The sequence below is a fragment of the Triturus cristatus genome, chromosome 1_2 (assembly GCF_964204655.1).
Source record: "Triturus cristatus chromosome 1_2, aTriCri1.1, whole genome shotgun sequence".
Classification (NCBI taxonomy): Eukaryota; Metazoa; Chordata; class Amphibia; order Caudata; family Salamandridae; genus Triturus; species Triturus cristatus.
Window position 1 is genome coordinate 638,527,479 of NC_140580.1, and position 11,033 is coordinate 638,538,511.

The 11,033-nt window shown below is 40.8% G+C and overlaps 1 long non-coding RNA gene across 1 annotated transcript; it reads left to right on the plus strand.

Moving 5' to 3' along the window:
• Nucleotides 1-2,842: 2,842 nt before the first annotated feature.
• On the plus strand, nt 2,843-10,723 carry LOC146867752 (uncharacterized). Its single transcript, XR_014962165.1, has 3 exons — nt 2,843-3,000; nt 7,081-7,167; nt 10,482-10,723. It is a non-coding gene; the product is annotated as an uncharacterized LOC146867752 (long non-coding RNA).
• Nucleotides 10,724-11,033: the final 310 nt, after the last annotated feature.

Genomic DNA, 11,033 nt, shown 5'->3' on the forward strand with positions numbered 1-11,033 from the left:
GATATAAAAGTAAACAGGAGTCATGAACAACAGTGTGAAGCCATTAATGAGATAGACTCATTTAGGTGTTTTTCTATTCTTTGTGTTTATTTATGCAGCAAGGATAACCATATGAGTATTTCATGTGTAAGTAGGTGAGTCATCGTAGCATTGGGTGTGGCACCCAGTATGCCTCGGGTTATAAGGTGCTTTCTACGCATTACAATAGCGATCACAGCAGTTGATCTGGTTTTGACACATCCAGCTGGTACTCTTTATAGACATAATCTGATTTACATTTTGCACTCTTTTCTTTCTTTTTTCTTAGTAATAATCACACCGGTGACAAGCTTGAATTCCCGCATGCATTTTTCTTTCTCATTGTCATCCTCATAACCTGCAAGACGCGGGTCACGCTTGATAAGCCTTTTTTGTTACATTATGGTATACTGAAATTAATATTGCTAAAAAGCAAAGTTGTTTAAGAAAATGTATTTTTGTTATCTCCAGTGGTCCCCTGATGAAGGGGTTTCCCGAAATGCATTTGGAGCTGTAAAACTACACGGAACATGTAACACCATTTGGAGTTTGGATTTGAAGATTGCATGTGTATATACATTGATAGGAGAATAATTAAAAAAAAGAAGATTATGTATCTTTAATTTTGAGAATTTTGGTGAATATGATTTTCCTTGAGAAATTGTCAGAGAAATGTTTTTGAAAGTTTGTCAAAAAGATTTGATTTGTGTAAACCACGCATGATATTAATAACGGTTTGTTAAATTTAAAAAAAATAAATGCAACTAATGGGCGTGTGAAAGTGCACCTTGCATTCAAGCGACAGTCTTTTGTCTCATGTCATTGTGATTATTTGTAAGGGTGGGCGGACAACTCCGTTCCGCCCACGGAATGTGAGGAGATTTGCCCTTCTGCCTTCTGCTATAATAGGCGGAGAAACAAGGCAAATCTCCGCACACTCGGGCATAACGGAAGTTGGCCGCCCTCCTCCCGCCCTCAGTATTAAATATATTAAAAAATCAATTTTTAAATAACCTTACCTTATCGGCGGCATCCCCGGGCTTCCATCCTTCTCCAGGGCGTCTTCTTCTGGGAACTGCGCAGGAATGCGCATGCGCGGGAGACGCACTGGAGAAGGATGGAAGCCCGGGGACGCCGCCGATAAGGTAAGGTTATTTAAAAATTGTTTTTTTAATGTATTAAATACTGAGGGCGGGAGGCAGGCGGGAGGCCAGATGTGCGTAACGGAACTATGCGGAGAGTGCAGAGATTGGTTCCATCTCCGTGCCTCTCTGCGTAGGTCCCTTGCGCACATTACGCCCACCCTTAATTATTTGTGCCTGATAGGAGCTGGTCAGGATAACAAGGGCACACCATAAGATTTAATGTTGAGTATATAAAAAAGTATAAGTAGAAAGATTTATTTAGTCAAGGTGTGCAGGTTATAATTCTGTCATTTTGTATACTTTTTCAGGGGGCATTAACCCATAGAGAAGCATTTGGCTACAAAACTGTTCGAGAACCTCCTGCCTCGGACTGTAGATGTGGATGGAATTGTGGGGAGAGAGGCCTGATCCATGACCTTTCTCCTTTGCAGATGCCTGCCACCACTGGTGGAGGGCATGCCATATGATGGTAAAGGCATGGTTCAGAAGTTCCCTACTACCGGTGATGGATTTGGTGGCAGGCCCTAGAAACATTGGGTTCCTCTTTCCCCTAGTAATGGAGGGTGTGTCTGGTGAATACAAAGGGCTTCTCTGGTGATCTCCTCCTGCAATTATAAAAGTAAGGTTGGGTGGGTGCCAGTCCTAATGAGGACTAAGAGTTGGAAGGTGGATTGTGTCGGGTAAGGACATTAACCATTATTCTTGCTATCCTCTCCATGGACTAAACACATACTGCTAATCTCTAATACCAACATAGCCAGGAAGCATGCTCCCAATAGAAGAAGATTTTTTTTTTCAAGCTCTATTTATTGCCCAGAAGTGGGTCCCATCCTGGATCTTGAGGCTATCTTTATGTGTAGAGTTAGGAGATGCCATCTCAGAACAGGGTGACTTGGGCCAGCTTGGTGAACAAAGATGAAAGTGTTGAAGATAGAATGACTGTTGATTTAGGATTCACACCCCTGTGGCATAAAGGCTGAGCACAGGGAAGCAGAGGGTTTTGATTTTTCCTCGTAGTTTGAGGATCACTACACGGGGAGCCCATTGGGACTAGGAAAACCATTAGGAAGAGTGCATTAAAGTGGGAAAGAACAACAATCTGAGAGGAGACTACTGCCCAATCACTCACTGGAAAATATTGCCACATAGCTAAGTGGAGAAATAATTTTAGTTCAGGGGAAATACCACAGCCAACTGACAGGTCAGAAAGTCATCTACAGTTCTTCTCACATAGCTAAACAATGCATTCCACGGGCTTCAAAGGTTAGTGTGCCAGTTGTGTTAAACTAAAGGAATTTCACACTCAAAGAGGAAGTAAGGAAAGAGTAATGAGATTAGAGGTCAAATAAGTAACACTCTCCTAGATGTGCTTGGTATGCAAATTCTGAATAGTCTTTTGCCCAATGGTATGTATCCAAATAATTAACATATACTAGTAATGATTCATCAGCAAACCTTAAATGACACACCTCAAAAAATAAGAGCAGTGCGGCATAATTGTGAAATATCTTGCGAGATTAGAAAGCCCAACACTCTGCCCTCATGCAAGAAAACAAACCAATTAATCATGATCTTCCTCAGGAGATATGCTAAAAATTATGGGTGTGAAAATATGACTGATAATTTTGCTCAACAGGCAGAAGGGGCAGCTTACCTGTGTATATAAGTCTCATCTTCGATTAGGCTGGGCACAGCTCAAAGTGACTCTTCCAATATTTTCCCTTGTGGCTGAGTTTGACGCCAGTGCAAGAAACGACCATGTCTGCCAAGGGAGGATGCAGGGAAACTCAGAAGACACAGTGCCAAGATGTTAAAGTCGTGGAGAAATGCCAAGACCGTAAGTAGTTATTTCTTACTTAGACAAAAGATATAAAAGGGTAGATTAAATGGGAGGAAGATGCGAACATGATCTAGCTCCAGGCAAGCACAATCTGGCCAACCTAACTTTGTAAATTTTGTGATCCTCTATTTTCTGCGATGAACTCAGTTTGCTAGTTGCCATCCTATGTGATCCACTTGAGATTGCATAAAAATGGTGATTAAATGTGAGATGAAACATGAGATGGGGCCTGCTTGTAAAAATACAAACAAATGGCAAGGTCGTAAAATTTTTACTGTAACAATTGCAAAACCTTAGGTAAAATCTGTGCAGGACTTGCAGACTTGAAGTCACTGGTGGTCGTTTTTACCGTCATGTTTCCGTTTAGTAGCTTTACTAGGATCATGCTATAATTGTAAAATCAATTTATCATGCAATCACCGCTCTTGAGTGCTTACAACCCTTTCTTCCAACTGTTCACTCACAATGCGCAACAAACGTTTTAAAATCAGAGGATAACATACTTTTAAAAAAGTTACAGGAGATTGATTAAGGATGAGGGCAATGTTTTAGGTCTTCCAAAATTACAATTCAGGTGGAATTGTGATTAGCTGGGCATTACCCATGTCTTTCATACTTTGAAAAGTTTCCAGTTAAGCTGATGTGGAAAGAGGAATGGACTAAGCGCCCAAGCCAAAGGGTTCTGTTAAGCTGTCTTCTGTGGCAAAGCTGTGGGCAATGTGTGTAGCAGTGGGTGTTCCACTGCAACACCCATTGCTTTTTGACGCTGCCCCATATTTACAAGGATGGGGCAGCACCAAAATCTAAGGGCATGTAAAACCTGGTCTTATGGTGCCGATACAAGGAGAAATTATTACTGTCTCCTAGTACTTCGCTCTTTCTATGTGTGCTGCATAGAAACAGCAAATTACCTTTAAACATTGTTTATGTGCTGGAAGATGTCCCTTCTTGCATGTAAACAATCACCCCTGCAGTGCAGGCGGACCTAGCAACATGACGCAAGGGTGCCTGCTCTGGCACTAAGCAGCTTTTTTAGAGCCAGTACTAGGGGAAACACAAGGGTGCGCCATATTTTTGTAAATACGGCACATTCTGTATTTTGAAAATGTTGGAGCGCAGCGTTGTCAAATTTGGCATTACACCGCGCTCCGACATTTTCTTGTACATTTCCCCAGCTGTCTCTTTTTTCTGGTTCTTTATTATCAATGCTTGATGCAAGGGATCAAAGACCATATTGTATATCAATTCAAAATGCAACGATATTCATCTTTAAAAATCAATGTTAATATCCTCACTCCAGTCTCACCATTCAACTCTCTCTTTAATTTATGATTACACATGGCAATCCCTCTACTTGAGCTCTTTTTTAACTTTGTGTCAAAGTGTTCGGGTTTCCAGCTCCCCTATCATCATGTTGAATTCAATAACATTCCTGTACACTTACTTCTGTTGTTTATTTTACAGTGTGTCATTATTAAAATCTCAATTTTCCCAACCAAAACTAAATTTTTGCAAAATGTTGCAGAAAGCTAGAGGAAGTGATTGTACTCTCACATACCAATCAACTTTTTTGATGCTATTTGATACTCACATATCATTAAAATGGCAAGATCTGTAGGCAGCGTGCTTATTTATTTCATTGTGATAATCACAAGGTTAATCTACAGGGATCAAAATTAGCATTAAGAAGCTTGACAGTAAAAATAGAGGAGACTCTGGTGTGTTCAGTAAGACTAGTGAAGTTTGTGTTTGATCTTTTTAAAACTGTGCCAGAATCAAAAACCTAGGGGCATATTATCAAGCCAGGCGATAAAATTATCGCCGGTTTAGCGGCAGAAAACTGCCACTAAAACAGCGATAATGGGCTTGATAATTAGCTTTATGGAATTCCAATAGAAGCCCATGTTAGATGTGAAGGACATCTAACATGGGCTTCAATTGGAATTCCATAGAGCATATTATCAAGCCCATTATCACCGTTTTAGCGGCAGTTTTTCTGCCGCTAAAGCAGCGATAAATTTATCGCCTGGCTTGATAATATGCCCCCAAGTTACCAGATGATCTAATAGCCAGCCTACAGGGAACTAGTTGTAATCAAGGCAAAGCCAAGGATTTGTGTTCAAAGCCATGGTCAATGTGATACTACGCAAAATGCCTTTCCGTGTCACAGTAAAAACATTAGGGTTGTAGGTTTACTGTTCACCTGCCAAAGCATATTGGGCAATACTGAAATCAGGGGAATTTCTGAAACCGCACCTCCTCTTTAAGTCCTTTAAGACTGGAACAGAGTCCATAATATGGCAGGTTCACCTAACAAGTGATTGACATTTTCCCAATTGTTCATGCTTTTCAGCCACACTAGTCTTTTAGGAGCCTCGCATATTTCCCAGTTTGGTACCATTACTGTCCTTCAAGCTCACAACCTATAGATCAAAATCATTTTGACAATTTTAATTTCTGAAATATCTGCCTACGAGATGAGTGAAAGATACACTGGAACTAGGATCTGGACCTGGAAACGATGGGGCCACCAACTGCTTCACAATGGAGGTTTATATTCAGTAAAAATGTCCTATATTGTCCTACTTGGTGTAGCCCAGCCACAATCTGCCATCAAAACCAGCAATAACAGCAATACTGTGATTATCAGGAGACCTTCCGGGCCTCTACAACATTGACTCTTTCAGCAGTAGCGCTTCCGGTTGGAACCTGTTCCACAGTTGATGACAACAGAAAATCTGTTCATACTAGTTTTGCGAATATCATGTCCCACTCCCATTCAGACATAAAATATGTAAATACCAAAGTGTCAGTGCTGACAAAGAATTGCATGAATTAAACATGCAGTGGAATAGAATTTGGTTGTTTCATAAACAGTCGATGTCTGTGCAGGTGTAAACTGTGCATATATGTGCTTAAGTGCATTGAACTGACAGTAATAGCCGAAATACTCTTGTTTTCACCAATAATTATGTGTCCATGCGTTTCTTTGACCATTTCAACACGGCATTTGAGTTATTTTAATAATAACTTTTTTGAAACATTTCTATCAAAGTCACTCCTGCCTTCAAACCCTTTGATATTTTCTTCACCTCTTTTTCTGTTCAGGCATGAATCAGCCATACATACAAGTGACCAATCCTATGCCTGAAAAAATCTATGTAAATCACTCTGCAGACTGCGGTCGAACTCATCTTCGAGTTATTATTATTTTGAAAAATTACCCCTTTTTTAGCTCCTTATCTTGAATAAAATGACTTTTGCTCACTTGGCCATCTTTAGTCAATTGTTTTCCAAACCACTAATAGTCTTTATTCAGTGTGTGCCAGTAGAGGGTATACTAGTTCTATATCACATGCTTTATATCACATGACAACAATATCACATCCACTACATTTATTTATTTATTTTCAAGATTTATAAAGCGCACAGCCACCTAACAGGGTTTCCCGGCGCTGAGCAGGATGAGTGAGGTTGTGGGAGGATTGGAGGAGGGAGTTAAACCTGACTATAAAGGAAGGTCTTTAGCTTTTTACGGAAGGCTAAGAGAGACTGACAGATCCTAAGTTCTACAGGAAGAGAATTCCATGATTTAGGTCCAAGGTAAGAGAACGAGCGACCTCCCATACGGGTCAGCAGTACTCTAGGAACTGAAAAAAGAGATAGGCTGGCCAATCTCAATTGGCGGCAGGATAGGTAAGGCTTGACAAGGCTTTGAATGTATGAGGGTGCCAAGCCATGCTGAACTCGAAACATAGAACAAAGGGCCTTGAACTCAAAACGTTTGTTAACCCTGAGTCAGTGGAGTTGAAGCATTACATCTCAAAGTAAGTTAATGAAGAGATCAAAATAGTAACTATATAATAGTGATATAGCAGATGCGATATTTTTGTAGGTCGATATTATGGACTTCTATCTTGATGTATACAACCAAGAATGGGCTTGTAAAGCAGGCCCCTGTGTGACAGTAGCCTCTATCTAATGTAAGACTTCTAGGTGTGTCTATATAGATCAGATGTGCACTCTACCGTATGCTATGTATGAGTTGGTAATATGCACCCTTGTCTTCCTTTTCAGCATGTGCCCCAGTGGTGCTGTGCCAGGACCCAGTCCCTCAATGTGAGCCTCAGTGTAAGCCTCAGTGTGAGCCCCAGTGTGAGCCAGGTAAGAGACGTAATTCCTATATTGAATTAAAAGCATCGTTATTTAGCAAAAGGTGTCTACTTTCATAATGTTTGTTATTTTTATAGGGTGGTTCTATTTTTTTTAAAGATCTCTTTTCAGTTTCCAAAAGCATAAGATGGTGGTAAGACCAATTCCAAAGGCATGCTGAGGTTCTAAGATGGACGCTGTCAAACACGACTAAGGCAGTATCTGTTGTTTTAGCGACACTACTGTAGATCTGGAGCACCGTAGAAGTAAGTAGAATTGTCTTCCAGTGAGAAATAAAAGCTACCCACATGTGGCCCACACCCTTGCAGTAAAGGGACTGTTGTGGTTGGAAAAGTGCAATCACTTCCTGTGTGATCCATCAGTGCAGGAATGCATTGAAAGAGCCTCTTCCTGTGAAGCGACTGATGGCTGGTTGTGGAGGCTTGTTCCAGCACCAAGCTGTCGCTTCAGAGTGTGCGCCTTTTTCACAACACGTAGGTCCAGGTTCTGCCTTAAGAGTTCTTATGGATTATTCTTGACCTCACTCCACAGTATGGAATGGCCATGAGCGTAGGCAGGATTTCTTAGTGGGATCCTTCAGCTCTAGTTCTTCCCTAAAAGAGCAGATGTAGGTGTCACAGTTCTGTCGTACAGGATGGACTTTGGTGGCTGATCCTGTCTGGCTCTTTCCAGTATTACAATGGACTACACTTAACAACTTCAGCGCATGGCGTCTTGCTTTTGAAAAAGGTCAGCCAAGCACATCAAGCCTCAGGTTTATTGAGACTTAAGGCAAGCTCTAGCATGACGCAAAGCTGTGACTACAGCTTTCTATCCCTTAGAAAAGGTGTTTTGTGCTGGAAAGGTGCACTTTTTATTGGGCAAACATCTACTTTGTGTGGTTTTGTGTCAAGTAGATGTTACTGGGTCAGATCAACATAAGCACTCATAGGTTTTGATGCAAAGGTCAGTCTACTGAAATAACCAGAATGGGCATTTTGTAAAAATTAATATCTACTTCACGCAAGTGCAAATATGGAAAAATGTGTCCATTGCTCAAAAGAGGCGCATTGCATGTGTGCTGCAGTGCACACCACGCATCCATTGTGTGAGTACTGTCTGAGTTTGTCGATGACAGAGTCATTTTAAAGCATGGGCAAAAAGGGCGCTGTCCCAGGGTCCCCATCTTTCAGGAGCCCCCTGATAGAGATAGCTCTGTTCTGCAGTTAGTCTTGCCCTGATGACCTTGAATAATTATTTAACAAATTCTTTTAAATACCATTTTCCTTTAATTTATTTCCAATGTGGGTGATCTGTCGGAGTCCATCATAGACATTTTTCAGAGAAATGATGTGTTGATGTTTCCTACAAAATTTTTCTTTTAGAGCAAAACAGGTCCTCGTGTATGAAAAATGGGAGAGGTCACTGATATTATTTGCAATATTATTAGTGAGCTGCTGCTATTACAGGATTGAAAATCCACATCACTATCCCTGAATATTAAATGGAAACACATTCAGAATATACACTGTCAGTGACCTATCAAAAGACGACTCGAAAAAGCTGAAATTTGATTGTAAATTCAAAGTTGTTCAGAACAGGCCACCCAAAATATGTTTGGCCCTGGACCCCCAAAATCCTTAAGATGTCCCTCGTCTAGGTATAGGAATTTGTACAGGAAATATTTGTCTTCATAACAGATCCTTTGCTGGACAGTGCACACTCACCTCTGCACCTGTGCGAAGCTGTGCATCGATCAAGGCAGCCTCATTTGAGCCCAGCACAGGAGATGACACAAGCAGCAGACTGATCTCTATAGATATGGCACTGCCCTGTGTTTTCCCTCTTATGCAATGTGGCGGAGCACATTTGGATGCTGGTCTCCTTTGCATAAAAAATGTGTGATTCTGAGTCTTAATTCCCCTATTTGCTCTAATTCAGAGCCTTGTCCCTATAGATGGAGGTAGAATCACTTTGGAAAAAATATCATTAAAACATTGTTACACACATCTTATATTTGGCAAAAGCCTTTTGTGAATAATTTGTCCACATCACACATTTTTTTTAAATGACTCTAACTTTGGCCCATGGGTATTCTGATACTTAATCAGTTTCCACTCTCCATTTTGATGTATTGTGTGTGGCTCTAATTTACAGCCATTATCACAAACAATAGTTTTGAAAACTGGTTCTTCACTGCTCTGACATCAGAGCAACAGGACATTGGGTCCCAAAACTAGAACTCTGGTGGGCGTTAGTCTGCTGTCAGTCCTGGATCTCTGAAGACCCATGATAGGTAGGCAATCAAGGTAGATTTGTGTGCCTTAACAACTGTGATTTCCCCTGCCAGTAACTAGTCAGTGCTGACCAATGCTGACAGGGTAAGCAGGCTAATCTAAGCTGACCTGTGAGTACACATGTTCAGCCTGGATGAATGAGCCCAGAGGTTTGAACCAAGAGACTGCATTCAGTAAAACAGACTCAAAGTTCAAAGCATGTGAGCCAGAGAGGGTAAGAAGACACCATAAGGATAAAAAGCTCCAGTAGGGAGAAGTCTTTGGTTGGCAGAACTATGATAGAAGGTTATCAAATTACATTGAAACCTCTTGCCTGGCTCACCTTTTGCAGGGTTTTGGTGCCTTTGATAATTCATCAGATGCTGCTGTTGAGATATGCTACACAAGGATGGTCTACGAGCTGGGTTTATTTTGTGGATCAGCAACATGACTGATTTGAAAGTTTTGACCTGAAATACACACACCTCTCAAATATCCTGTTTTTGGTCACCACCTTTTAATAGTACAATGTAACTTAGAAGATGAGCAGCCGTAGGTGATATTGTCAGTACTGGCTCAATGATTCATAAAGCCTCATGAAAAATGCAGAAGGAACTATCTAATATTCAATATCCACAAAAGTACACACATGAATATATGGGGATGCCATGTTTGACTATGGTAATCCTATTGCACTTTAAACATTATAATTTGGAACCTCAAATTGTTATTTTAGTGGTCTCGCAATCCATGTTGAAAGATGATACACAAGCTATAACGGGAGCACCATTTTTGCACAGCATTTTGTGGATGAGGCTGGGGTTAGCTGCCTTCTATAACAGCACAGGTCCATGAGCCTTAGTGTTCTGCAGAACACCTTAGCCAAATATTCTCCATTTATCATTTTCCTTTGAAGAGAAAAATACCCTCTCCCCACTCATATAGATGCGTCAGAAAATCTTTTTATTCTATTTATTGCTCTGAAACCAAATTTATGCACATGATATGTTATAAAAATCACTCATTAATGTTCACTTTCTTCTTCAACAGCCCCATGTGCTCCTGTTTGCCAGGACCAGCAGTCAGTAAAAGGTGGCAGGAAGTGCTGACCTGAGAATACAAGCCCCAGCTCCCATGTTATCCGTCCACCTTCCGTTCCCTGTGATTCAACATCGAAATGAAAATTGATTCTGACTGCACTACAAGCCTTCACATTCCATTATGTAAAAGGATGTACACAGAATAATGACATTTGAATAAGACTGCAGTAAAATATTAAATTATTAAAAGTTGTTTTGTCTGTCGTGGTCTCTCATAAATAATCTGATAATTCATTGAGTAGTATGTGAAACTTGGGTGCTAAAGGTAATAAAAGTGATTAACTCAGAGTCGTGTGATAGCTGAGCCAGTGAACTAGCATGGATGGCAGAAATCTCTGGTTCCACCAAGGTCATAGTAGTCCTGAAGAAGAGACCTGGGCCAGAGGAACAATAACACTTTGAGGCATATAATTTAGTGCCACCCCCCAGAGAAGTCTGCGTGCCTTATTGAGAGTTTGGTGAAACTGTAGTTGCATTCTCTTATGAGAAACACCATCACCCT